The sequence below is a fragment of the Triturus cristatus genome, chromosome 7 (assembly GCF_964204655.1).
Source record: "Triturus cristatus chromosome 7, aTriCri1.1, whole genome shotgun sequence".
NCBI classification, from domain to species: domain Eukaryota; kingdom Metazoa; phylum Chordata; class Amphibia; order Caudata; family Salamandridae; genus Triturus; species Triturus cristatus.
In genome coordinates this window covers 551,682,756-551,694,930 of record NC_140590.1, presented here as the reverse complement: position 1 = coordinate 551,694,930, position 12,175 = coordinate 551,682,756, and the positions used below count along the sequence as shown (strand labels likewise).

The 12,175-nt window shown below is 45.9% G+C and overlaps 1 protein-coding gene across 1 annotated transcript in view; it reads left to right on the top strand.

Moving 5' to 3' along the window:
* Positions 1-12,175, top strand: part of LOC146810086 (melanin-concentrating hormone receptor 1-like) — a 67,317-nt gene that overhangs the window by 53,278 nt on the left and 1,864 nt on the right. The window lies entirely within an intron of this gene.

The following is a 12,175-nucleotide window of genomic DNA, read 5'->3' as shown; positions in this document are numbered from 1 at the left end:
AGCGCTCAAAAATGAATATATCCACCTAAAACAACCCAGACCTGTTGGTTTTGCAGATGCTTTTAGCTGTATCAGATGAACGAGATACAACTATTATATTAGTAGTTTGTATAATTACTGCTCAAGTTAGTTAGCAATGAGAATTCCAAATGTATCAATTCTGAAATATGAGACTCAAACATTGGTATAGTCAGGAATAGGTAGTGGTGATCCAGCGGCATACCAACAACAGATACTCTACTACCATATGCTCACCTGGGCCCATAAACACACTCAATCGTGTAAACCGCTGGATTCAAAGTTTGTGTGGGTGATCACAAAAATAAGATTAGTTATTCACCATTCCTAACTAACCCTTCACTGATCAAAAAGTTATTTCCTCTGGTCGATGGACCATTAGTTGAACTAATTGATGGTGATAATGAACATAATTCTAAAACCTCTCTATACCTTTAAGTAAATAACCACAGACTCGGGTAAGTTTAAGTCTTTATCTAAATTAATTGCATGAGAACCACTTAAAAATACAGTACAGTCACCGTCACTCATAGGAGAGAAGATTCAATTAATCACATTTTCAAACACATACTTCAAACTTGCAATGACTTATGCTCAGGAAAGAGAGGATAGAGAGGAAAGAACATCTGCAAATGCATGAAATTATAGATACCAAGGATGATGTGAAGACCAACCGCCTGGCCAAAGGGCTGGTAAGGGTCTCCCGGGATAGTTCAGGAGACAAAGACTTCAAGACAGGATCCAGGACAGGATAGATGACCTCTCTAACACCGATGATCGCGTCGCACCCATCTCTGACACTCTCTTCCTCCTTGAGATTCTTCAGAGATCTTTCTAACCTAATTAAATTAGGATAGAGGGCTCTGCATTCGGGTTCTTCATCAGCATCTCTTGCTACTCCGACAAAACACACGACTCACAGCATCACAGCATCTCAGCATCGACGTCTAACTAACTAACTAAAGGCTACCTCAGTTGTACCCTTCGCTCTTTATGTACGACCCACTAAAGTTTCAATATCGTAAAAATACTAAATCTGATTGGTCAGGCAAGAGGGAAAAGATCATCACACCATGCACATATCAATTTTTCAGTTAGCCCACTGTTTACAAACCCATCCCTTAATTTGTATTCATGCTTTTATTTTCCCATCCGCATTCACATTTCATCTGCAACAAATGTTTTTAAATTGAACATGTAGTCTCATTCATTTAGGATTTTCACTGCCGGTTCTCAGGCTCAGGCATACTGCGACCTTGTCCTCTTCCCGACCCGCCTGTCATTCTTCCGGGCTGACTTTCAGTTGTCATGCGCAAAAACCACATGACTCTGCTCACTTTAGACATACACGAGAGGCCTAAATGCGCACTAGTGATAAAGTCAGAAAAGACAAATGTTACTTTCACAAATAAATGGTTTCACTGTATACCACCCGTGTCTACTCTAACCCCCTTTTACTTATTAATACTTTCCACGCATTAGCATTAGTAAAATAGCCCGATTTTGTTTCAGCTAAGCAGGAGCCATACACGCGAGTCTTTACGACAGTTGCGCATGCGCAGTAAAGATTTCCCTGTTAAAGCGGTTTTAGTAATTCGTTCGAGTTGGTTAGCATTAGCAAACACATATGCAAGCTTCACTAATTCATGTGTTTATGTGGTGCGTGTTAGTTTTACACAATACGTAATTATTAACATGTTAGTGAGTTAAATGAGAGGATTGCTTCCGGGCAAGTCTCTTTTCTACGAGTCCTTGCACCATCAGTGGTCCTCAAATTATCTTAATGAGTTATTTATTACCAATCAGACTACTATCCTCTGCAATCACTATTAGACACCTTCATACTTTGTCTCTCCACAAGCACTGTAGGTGTCTAGAATACCACCCAACAGAGACCGCATGAGAGAAGTTCAAACATGAATGGCAAAATATCCTAGTTTGCAAATGTTTTTCACATTATTTTAGCTCTACGTGCTGCACGTACAAAAAGAGAAAAAAACAAGGAGAAATAGAGATGTTTCTCCTTCTTGTGCCTCCCTTTGAGAGGTGTAAGATTTTGATGCATTCTCAGGTTTACATGTCCGTGTAAATCTAGGAATGCGTAAAAAACACATGGGAGTTGCGTGGGAACACCCACCGCAACATGACCCTTGTGCAGAGGGAAGCAAAGCCGTGATTTGTGCTGTGTCGCATTACTCCATATTCATGAAACCATTCAAAGTCATGCAAAGTGGCTGTGAGTGGCTTCATAAATATGACTTGGAGATTTGGGTCATTTATTTATGACGCTCCATGGTGAAAGCATGACGCAAGGCTCTCGTAAATATGCCCGTTAGTTTGGTGTGCAAGCAAATCATGCACTGCCGATCCCTTGTGAGTCTCACTATTACTGCTGGAACAAGGCCAAAGGAGTCACCAATGGGTGAGGTGGCCCAGCCTCAAGGGTCCTGTGACCTCAGTGAAAAAGTCCCTGCTGATCTAGGGTGTGCTGCTCCGTAGGCCTGCCCTCAAGACTGGAGGTGAACTTCAGTGTGGATTGTGGTGGACAGGACTTCAAGGTTAACCCACACTGGCCTTAGGTAGGGTCCACCTGCTTGTGCTAAGAGACAAGGGCTTCTATGGTTTAGCAACGCCTTCTAAGGTCTAGTAGGGGAATGTGCTACCTCAGCAGAGTGGTCTGGTGGACTGGTCATGAAGACCGATCCTGGTTCCCTAGTTTCAAATTCGGTAGCTCTGGCCATAGTGCCACATCCTCTCCCCCCCGAAAACCTTTCTGCCACACCTGGATGTGACTCAATTCAAATTATGCACTGCCTGAAAAAAGTAACAACATCATGAAAAAAGTAAACACTCATAAGCAATGCAAGGTTATGTAAAACATCCAAAATATAAGCAGGAACGACATGGTTACCTTAATGCTTTTACACTAATTGTTCAGAAATCAATGAGTGTTTTTTGCCTCAAACGTTGAGGACATTAATACAGGGCTCCGCCTGTACACAGGTGTGCCTTTGTTGCCCTCGTGGACAGCAAGGAAGGTGTTAAGCAGAGCTCATAAGATAAAGGGACTATTCAGGAGAATCTGATCTGACTCAAGGAAACCCACAAGGACTTCTCCACAGTCATGTCAGCCAGTGAGCAGCTCAAACATCGACATTATATATTCAAGTGTCCTGCAAAGGATTCCTTTTGGAACTCTCCGGCTTGGCTAACTCTCCTACCCACAAAAAACTTCAGAGCTCTTGAAAGTGAAAGGCAAAATGTATTTTTCATTCGGGAAGTGAAGGATACATCCAACTTTATTTTTGGGGGAAACACAATAGTGTGTTAGTGATGCTGTAAAGCGTTGCTAAAAAAACCAAAAACCTGATAGGTCTCAAAGGCAAGAACTATTGGCTTTGCCATTGATTGTTTATATATCACATCTGCTAAATGGGGCACTTTTTATTTGTGACAGAAAGGGGCAAACTGGGAAACCAAAGCAGCTCTGGCAAATTATGTCCATGCCCTGTACGGTGTATTGTGAGCAAACGCAGCAAGCGAGCCTGACCACTACAAAGGGGAAATGGGGAAGAGGGTGTTCTCTCCTCAAGAAAATTTTGGAAAAAAACCCATAAATGGTGCATTCTACAACACATTTTATTATATATTAACTTGTATTTGCTTTTAGAGAACAGTAAATGATGACCTTACAGTGCCCCAGGGTACAACAATCTTGTTGGGGCTCTTCAATGTTTCCCTCACTACCACCCTCCAACCCTGCCCCTCATCTCTCCATAGCCCCTCTCACATGTATTTCATTTGTTGTATAGCGCCTCTCATACCAGTGTAGGGACTTGCACCACTTTACATCATGCACACATACAGTGTAGACAATGAAACATGCGTGTGTAAATCAGTGTTTAGAAAATGTTATACAAGACAAAAGGTAGTATAAGGTGTAGGATTCACATGCCATCAATTCTGGTAGGCATTTTTAAAGATCTGGAGAAGCACAAACCCAGGATTCAAGACGTAACACAGGGGTTGGATTTACTAATAAAAATGGATTTCTCCCCAGACATACCCATTTTAGCAGTATTAGGATAATGAAAGACTGAGGAACTATGCAGTAATTTTTGTGTTTTTGAGAGAAAGAAGTGAGTCATTGTGCGGGACAGTCCTGCTGGTTTTGTTACTGGGGACCGGTTTTGCAGCCCCAAGTGACAAAACCAGCCTCCCACCCCTCCAGCCTCCTGCCCGATGCCCATTACGCCAGTCCTGTCTTGGTGCCTTGACCTACTTGGTGGGGTACAGACAGGGCCGGCTTTCGGGCGGTGCGACCGGTGCCACCGCACCGGGTTCTGGCTTCCGGGGGGGGGGCGCCGTGTTTGTAAGTTTATTATGTTTTTGAAGCACCTGCTGCAGCGTTTCTTTCCACCGACAATTACCAGGCCTCACATAAATGTCAAGATAACTCGTGTGATTAATTATCTTCCTGGTGAGAGATCAGCATTTTTTATAGTTGAGGTTTTGACTTTGGTGAAGTTAGTGCAGAGGGTTAATATGCCTGCTGCAAAGAACGTGTACCAAGTAGATTACAGAGTGCGTATGATGTAAACAGATCAGCAGGTCACTGCTTTCAAAAGAGACATCTTTTTTGTTACTTGCAATTTATAAATTAAAGTCCTAATATAGAATAGTGAGCTATTAACTTTCATCCTAGAACTGCATACACACTGCAAAGTATACATTACTAGAACATTGAGTAATGTTGCAAAAAGGGTTAATTTGGCTAGAAATCGATTCTTATTATTAAAGAAAACTCCCAACTATGCTGTTTCTTTTTCGACTCCGAGTTTGTGCTTCTCCACACCAAGCACTCTTAAACTATACTGCCTACCAGTATGGGTGACATGTGACTCCTACACTTTTAGTCCTTTGGCTTATGTAACATTTCCTATACACTGATTTACACACGTATGACTGATTGTCTCTGTGTAATGTGTGTGTGATGCAAAGTGCTTGGACACCCTACACTGGTATGAGTGGCGCTATATAACTAATTCAATGCATCTAAGAGAGTGTGGTTAAGGAGACTTGATCACTGTTAAAGGGTGCTAGTGAGAGAATCCGTGGTGGAGGTGGTCATTGGGGGGGGCGCCACCAAACATTGTCGCACAGGGCGCCCCCAGCACTAGAGCCGGCCCTGGGTACAGAAGTGGCTCTGGTGCTCGGGTATCACAGAATTGGACACCTCCGGCTGCTAATATGTTATATCCTTAAACAAGGTAAACGGTATTTTTAAAAAGACCACATCCCTGAACACAGAAAGAGCAGCAGTACACATTTTATAAAATAAAATAAGGAAAACAACTAATAAGGCAAATGTTTTCTACAGTTATTTTTTAAAAAGCGCCATGTTTTGGGTACAGTCTGCCACGAATTCCACACTGGAGTGCTCTTCATTTCCTTGTGGAGTCATCAGTCTGGGTAAGCCCAAAAATAAAGGGCAGATGAGGTCAAGGGCGGAGCAGCCAATGTATCCTAAGTGACCATTGTATTGGTCACAGTGGGGGCAGGCAGGTCACCTCGTGACTAAATGAGGTGTGAATCACTGTAGCAGCGGGGCCACCAAAGGAAGCCGTTTTCGTGTGCTGATTGAATGCTCCTACAGTGTTGCTGGGAAGGCCCCTGCCCACAGATACAGGGGGAAAGGGGAGGAGGTTGTGGCAACTGCAGAGGCCTTTCTCAATGTGCACCACACAGGGCTGGATGATCATGTAATATTTAATAAGTTCGGACCATTCCTGCCGTCCTGGGACGCATTTTTAAAACCAAGAAGTAGGGGAACGGACTGGGTTAAATTTAAAAAGTAGGGGCACGCGGTGCCCTTCCGATCCCACCCACTTTTTCCACTGGTTCCACCGTCAGAGACTTTTCTTTTACCACCGTGAGTCAATCTCTCCTATGCCAGCATCAGTGACTCGTGGACAACAATAACTTTTTCATGTGCTGCGGATAACGAATGGTAAAACGAGAGTCACAGTGAGGCGACAGTAGGGTGACCAGATTTTCTGAACAAAAAACCGGATTAGCCATTGACACAAAAAAAGGACTAAATGTTGGCACTGGTCAACATGTAGTACTATTTCCTATGTCAATGGATTTTCCCACACACACAGACACACACACACACACACACACGTACACACATACACACACACACATGTTTGTGTTTAGAACAGCCAAATGGAACACACCACAGCATGGCCGAGCAAGTGTTTAATTTTTGTGCCACAGTAGTGTATGCACACATACATCTGTAGAATGAAATTAAATACTTCCTCATCCTAGCTGGCATGTGTCGCAAAGGGAGCTATTAAATCCTGCTGTGATGCCTGAAATCAGTCAGGCCGCACAGTAGGAGACTCTTTCAAATAAAACTCTGTCCCTGGTGTCATGAGAGGTCCGGTGTGAAAGTGGTAAATGTGCATGCTCACCTGACCGTCTCTCAAAACCGGGACATATATTTATTTTTGAAGTTATTGGCGGGACGCCGGGACAATGTTCGAAAAACCAGGACTGTCGGTGCAAATCTGGGACGTCTGGTGGTCCTATGTGACAGTAATAATGCCTTTTCGTCTTGTGCCATAAGCAGTGACTGTTAGATGCACAAGTATAGTGTATCTCTTACACTGAATATCATGTATGCCATTAACAGTGCCCAATCCTGGCAAGGATAGTCGCACTGACACTTAAGCAGTGACCCTGCCAGCTGCGGTTCCTCCATGGGAGCGGCGGAGCATCTCACCCCCACAAACACTGCTCCACAGAAAGCTGGAAAAATAAAATGGTAATAAAAGGATTTTCCTGCTTTCTGCCGAAGGGACGGGCCCAGCGCGTCATTGCTGCTGATTTGCAGCAAATACGAGTGGTCCTTTCAGTATGAATTGTGCATGTGGGCTTAACCAGCTACCTTACTACGGCCAAACCGGCATGCGCAAGTCAAACTCTCCAACCCGGCTGTCCTAGACACCCAGGTTGAGAGCGGCCACATGCCTTCAGTACTCTTTGAAGCGCAGAGGCAGCCTACTCCAGCCAATCCACACACTTCACTTATGCAGCATGAGAGCAGTGTCTGGATTGGATAAGGACTTGGGAGAGCAGTGGGGCCTCACGCTCGGAGGAGTCTGTGGCCAGGGGATGGAGAACACAGAGAATGTGCTGCAGACTAAGGTAAGTGAAACTTTTTTTTAATGTTTAAATGTTTATGTTTAACAGTATGTATGTTTTTAATTGTATTTATGTCAAGCCACTATTTGTGTGAGTCACCATCCAGCACTGGGAGTAACTAACGACTCTCCCTTGTACCATTAGAAGTAACTCGTGACCTTAACAGTGACTCTCCCTAGCGTCATTAGGAGTGACTCTTGGGCCATTAACACTGACTCTCTCTTGCACCATTAGAAGTAACTCTTGTGACATTAATAATGACTTTCCTTTGGATTATTGAAAGTAACAAACAAGTTACTTCTCTTTTGTAACTCCTTATCTGGTAGAGACTCTAGCAAGCCACAGATTCTTTACCATAGGATTATCCCCAGGCGTCAGACTGGATCTGGAAAGTTTTTCATGAGCAATATCCCTACGCGCCAGTTGATGGTGTCATTCAGCTCTGCATGGCTTCGTCTGCACCGAAAGTATTGTGCGTGGTGCCACAGAGAACAAAAGGGAGTAGCCCTGTACCTATATATTTGTATCAGAGCAGGGAAGATGGGTGGATCGGTAAAGAATCTGTGGCTAGATTGAGTCTCTACCAGATAAGGCATTACAGAAGGTAAGTAGCTTGTTCATCTGATAGAGAATTCTAGCCGCAGATTCCTTAGCTTAGAATAGATACCCAAGCAATAGCTCTCCAGAGGTGGGTCTTGAAGTCCTGCAGGACTGAACGGGCAAAGTACCCTCCCAGATGAACCTGACTGTCCAGGCAGTATTGCTTGGTGAACGTATACAGTGAGGCCCATGTTGTTGCCTTGTAGATGTCGAGGACTGGAACTCCACATACTAAGACAGTGGTCACAGCCTTTGCTCTAGTGGAATGAGCATGCAAACCTTCTGGGGGTTGCTTCTTGGTCAATGTGTAGCAGGTCTTACTGCAGAGTATAATTCATCAGGCAACGGTTCGTTTCTGCATGGCCTTCCCCTTTTTGGCTCCGACATATGCCACATAGAGCTAATTGTCCACCCATAACAGCTTAGTGTGGTCAAGGTAAAACAACAACACTCTTTTTGGGTCCAGACAGCGAAGTCTCTCCTCTTTCTTAGAGGGATGAGACATAACGTAAAAGGTCGGGAAAGTGATGTATTGGCCTATATGGAACAGGGTGATTACCTCTGACAAGAATTGATGCTGGAGTCCAAAGGACCAGTTTGTCTGGGAAGAAAGAGATGCATGCACCTGCAGTACACTGACCTTCCGGGCAGATATAATTGCTACCAGATAGGCCGTCTTGATGGTAAGAAGCCTACGAGGGCATGTATGAAGCAGCTCAAAGGGAGCACAAATTAGAAAAGTAAGAAGTAAGAACCAAGTTAAGGTCCCATTGAGGCATAACGAAGAGATCTGGAGGAAATAAGTGTTGCAAACTTTTAAGGAACCTTTTTACAATAGAGGACTTGAAGAGGGATGGATGATCTGCCAGCTGCAGGAAGGCAGAGATGACACCTAAATACTCTTTCCAACGTGCCCAAAGCAGATATCTGCTTGGCCAGGGTAACAATAAACAAAAGAACTTGGGAAAGGGGTGCAGATAAAAGGTCAATCTGCTTGGCTGTACACCATGTCATAAACTTGCTCAAACGGCTAGCATATACCGTCTTGCTGGGTAAAAAGCTGTCAATGGTTGTTGCTCAATCACAAGCATGAAGGTGGAATGTTGACAGGTTCGGGTAGAGAACCCTCTCCTCTTTCTGTGACAGACGATCCTCCCGAAGTGGCAGCCGGATCGGAGGACCGATGGCAGGCAGGAAGGGGATGTAGAAGTATGCGTCCTGCAAACCCAATGCTACCATCAAGACTTAAGCGAGTGTGAGCATTTTGGATTTTTTCTTTTTCAAGAAGAAATTGAGAGGGTGCAGGTCTAGAATAGGATGAAGGCCTCTGTCCTTCTTAGGCACCAGAAAGTAGCTGGAATAGCAACTACTTCTTACTTCTGATGCCAACACCCTCTCTATAGTTCCCTTGGCAAAGAGAGCCACCACTTCCTGTCAGAGTAAGGAGATATGGTCCTCCATCAGCCTGTCGCAAGTGGGTGGTATGGGTGAAGGGATAGTCACAAAGGGGAGGGAGTAGTTCCTTCGGACAATCTGGGGAATACAGCAGTGAGATGTTATCAACTTTCAGTGGTGCAGGGGATGGCGTATCCTGCCTCCCACTGGATGTTCATGATGGTTTGAGGGCAAACTAAAGTATCCAAGAGGCTAAAGCTGCTGGGGGTGAGGGTGGTAGACTGCTCGACCTCTGGCTACATGACCCACGAGGTCTGTGGTTACAGCGTCCTCAGCCATGCAGCGACTAGGAAGCTTGCTTGCCACTGTTGCTGGGAGGGTAGAGCCACGGCTTGAAGCCCCTTCCATTGCCACGAAGGGAGTGAAAGGTGGATTGGGATTGGTGAGGGACCATGGAAAGGCCCAAGGACCTGGCCGTAGCACTGCTGTCCTTGAAGCGCTCTAGAGCTGAGTCCACCTTGTCTCTTAAGAGACGGTAGCCATCAAAAGGCATGACCATGAGCGAGGCTTAGACATTCTCCGAAAGCCAGCAATTCACATCCAACGTGGTGCCTAAGGGCCACCGACGATGAAAGCGCTCTGCCTAGCGCATGGTGAAATTAGATGATTTCCTCCCATCAGCAATAGCTTAGTACTGCATGACTCAGGCCTCCTTCAAGACCATAGGCAGCACCTGCGCAACTGAGTCTCAGAGTGAATGGATGTATTGGCCCACAAGGCACAAGGTGTTCACCGACCGCAGTATCAAACTGGCAGAAGAAACCATCTTATTTCCCAAGGTATCCAGCCTCTTGGATTCCCTGTCCAGTGGAGTGGTAGGGAATGCACCAGGATTTACTCTGGAAGTGGAGGCATGGACTACCAAGCTCACCGTGGTGGGGTGTTGTGTGTGTGAGGAAGTTGGGGTCCCCTGAGGTAGGGCGATGGCAGTGGGCAATTGTCCTATTTGCCCAGTGCAGGGCTTGGGTCAGGCCTCGAGTACGACATCCGTGAGGGCTTCATTAAACGGGTGAAATAATATGGATGTTTGTCTTGACATCCACGGAGGGCAGCTGAAGGTCTAGTACCTCGGCCACCCTCCTCACCACCATAGGAGATGAGGCTTCCTTCTCCATAGCCACGGTAGGAGGAAAGACAGAGCCAGTATCTGGAGAGGTGTCCATTCTACTGATATTCACCAAATCCTTACACCATGTGTCCTCAGTGACATCTAAATTCTGTATTTATCTGGATCCAGTGGCCCCTCCCAGTCATCCCCAAGTACTAGCCTACAGGAATAAGAGATAGGGTCTGACCTGGATGGAATGCCTCCAGTCAGCGCTGAAGTTGGCATCAGACGACACACACCCATCTTCATGTCAGAGTTGGGGATGAGTAAGGGGCGGTGCTGGAGGTGGGCACTGGCGAAGCTGGGGACATTGGCAATGGATCCAGTACCAGTGAAGGGCTAATTGACTCGACCATTGCTTGTCATGATCTGTCCATGGAGCCAAGGGACCCGACTGGCGCAGGGGCATACCCGCCTGCGGAAAGCCAGTCTCCACAGGGCCTGAAGGTGCTCCAGTGGGGACAGGCCGCTCAAATTTGAGGTGCATGGCCTCATAACTTTTTCAGAGTTGGGCGGGGATCACTCTGGTTCTTGGAAACTCAGGGAGGCGCGGAGACCGCCCAAGCGCAGGCTCAACTGCGGAGTCGGACCTCGAATGCTGACGCTCCCTCGTCTCGTTGAGTGACTTCTACGGATTGGGTTAAGTCGAAGATCTCTTCGACTTCTTGCTCTTTTTGCTCTTGTGAAATTTACCCGAACTCCCAGGCAACTTCGAGTGTGATGACGAGCGTTTGGAGTGTCTCCATGACCGATACCTGGACCTTCCTCTCAGAATCGAAACTGTCGCATGTCGAACAGCAAGGGCCTTGGGAGAGTGCTCTCTCAAGGCCTTGGGGTGCATAGAACAACAGTCAACACAGGTCTTGGCATCGTAATCATGCTTGAGACACCAGAGTCTGACATTTGCCGGTGACAGGCACCATAAGGCTTAAAACCAGCCTTCCTCGTGGACATCCCTGCCACAGCAGGAGACAATGTTTCACAAAATCTTTGACAAAGGTCGAAAAAGATCAGTCAAAAGTGACTGGGGGTAGCTCTTCTCCGGATCTTCACTGACAAGCGAGTAAAGAAAAGAACTGACCTAAGTACGCAGGGGTGGCACCTAAATAGGCACCGCACAATTCACTTCCAGCCCGTATGATGCCGACGATACTACTGACACGCAGGGGTATTGCTAACGAAAACATTTCCGGATCTATTCTGACGCATGGGAAGATTTCTAAGGTAAGCAATCTGCAGCTAGAAGTCTCTATCAGAATCTTGTGATATTAACAGTGTGCCTCTCTTGTACCATTAGATGTAACTCTTGTGACATTAACAGCGACTCTTCCCAGTATCATTATGAGTGACTCTGGTGCCATTAGAAGTGCCCCATGTCCCATGAACAGTGACTCTTCTCTCATGGGTGCCTTCAGCACTAACTCTCTTGCACAACAAAGTGATGGAAGGAATTATTGATTTAATCCTAGCCACTGGCAATCACTCCCGGCCATGTTCCAGTCAAACTTTTTTCACACTGGCCATATGCAGATCATTTTTGATCCTCCCCCAAAAGCACCGTCCGAACTGCCAGGCCAGGTCCCCTCCAGAGGGGGACTCAAGCAACCTCAGACCAGTTTCAACCTACTAAGGCCTCGCCTGTGAGGTACAGCTTGAGTTCAACGGCAAAGTGAGCATGTGACCCTCGTCTGGGTACACCCATCACACTTACAACTACAACAACAAAACTGAATATTGGAATGCATGAATTCATCTCAGCCACTGATGGTCGCTCATGAC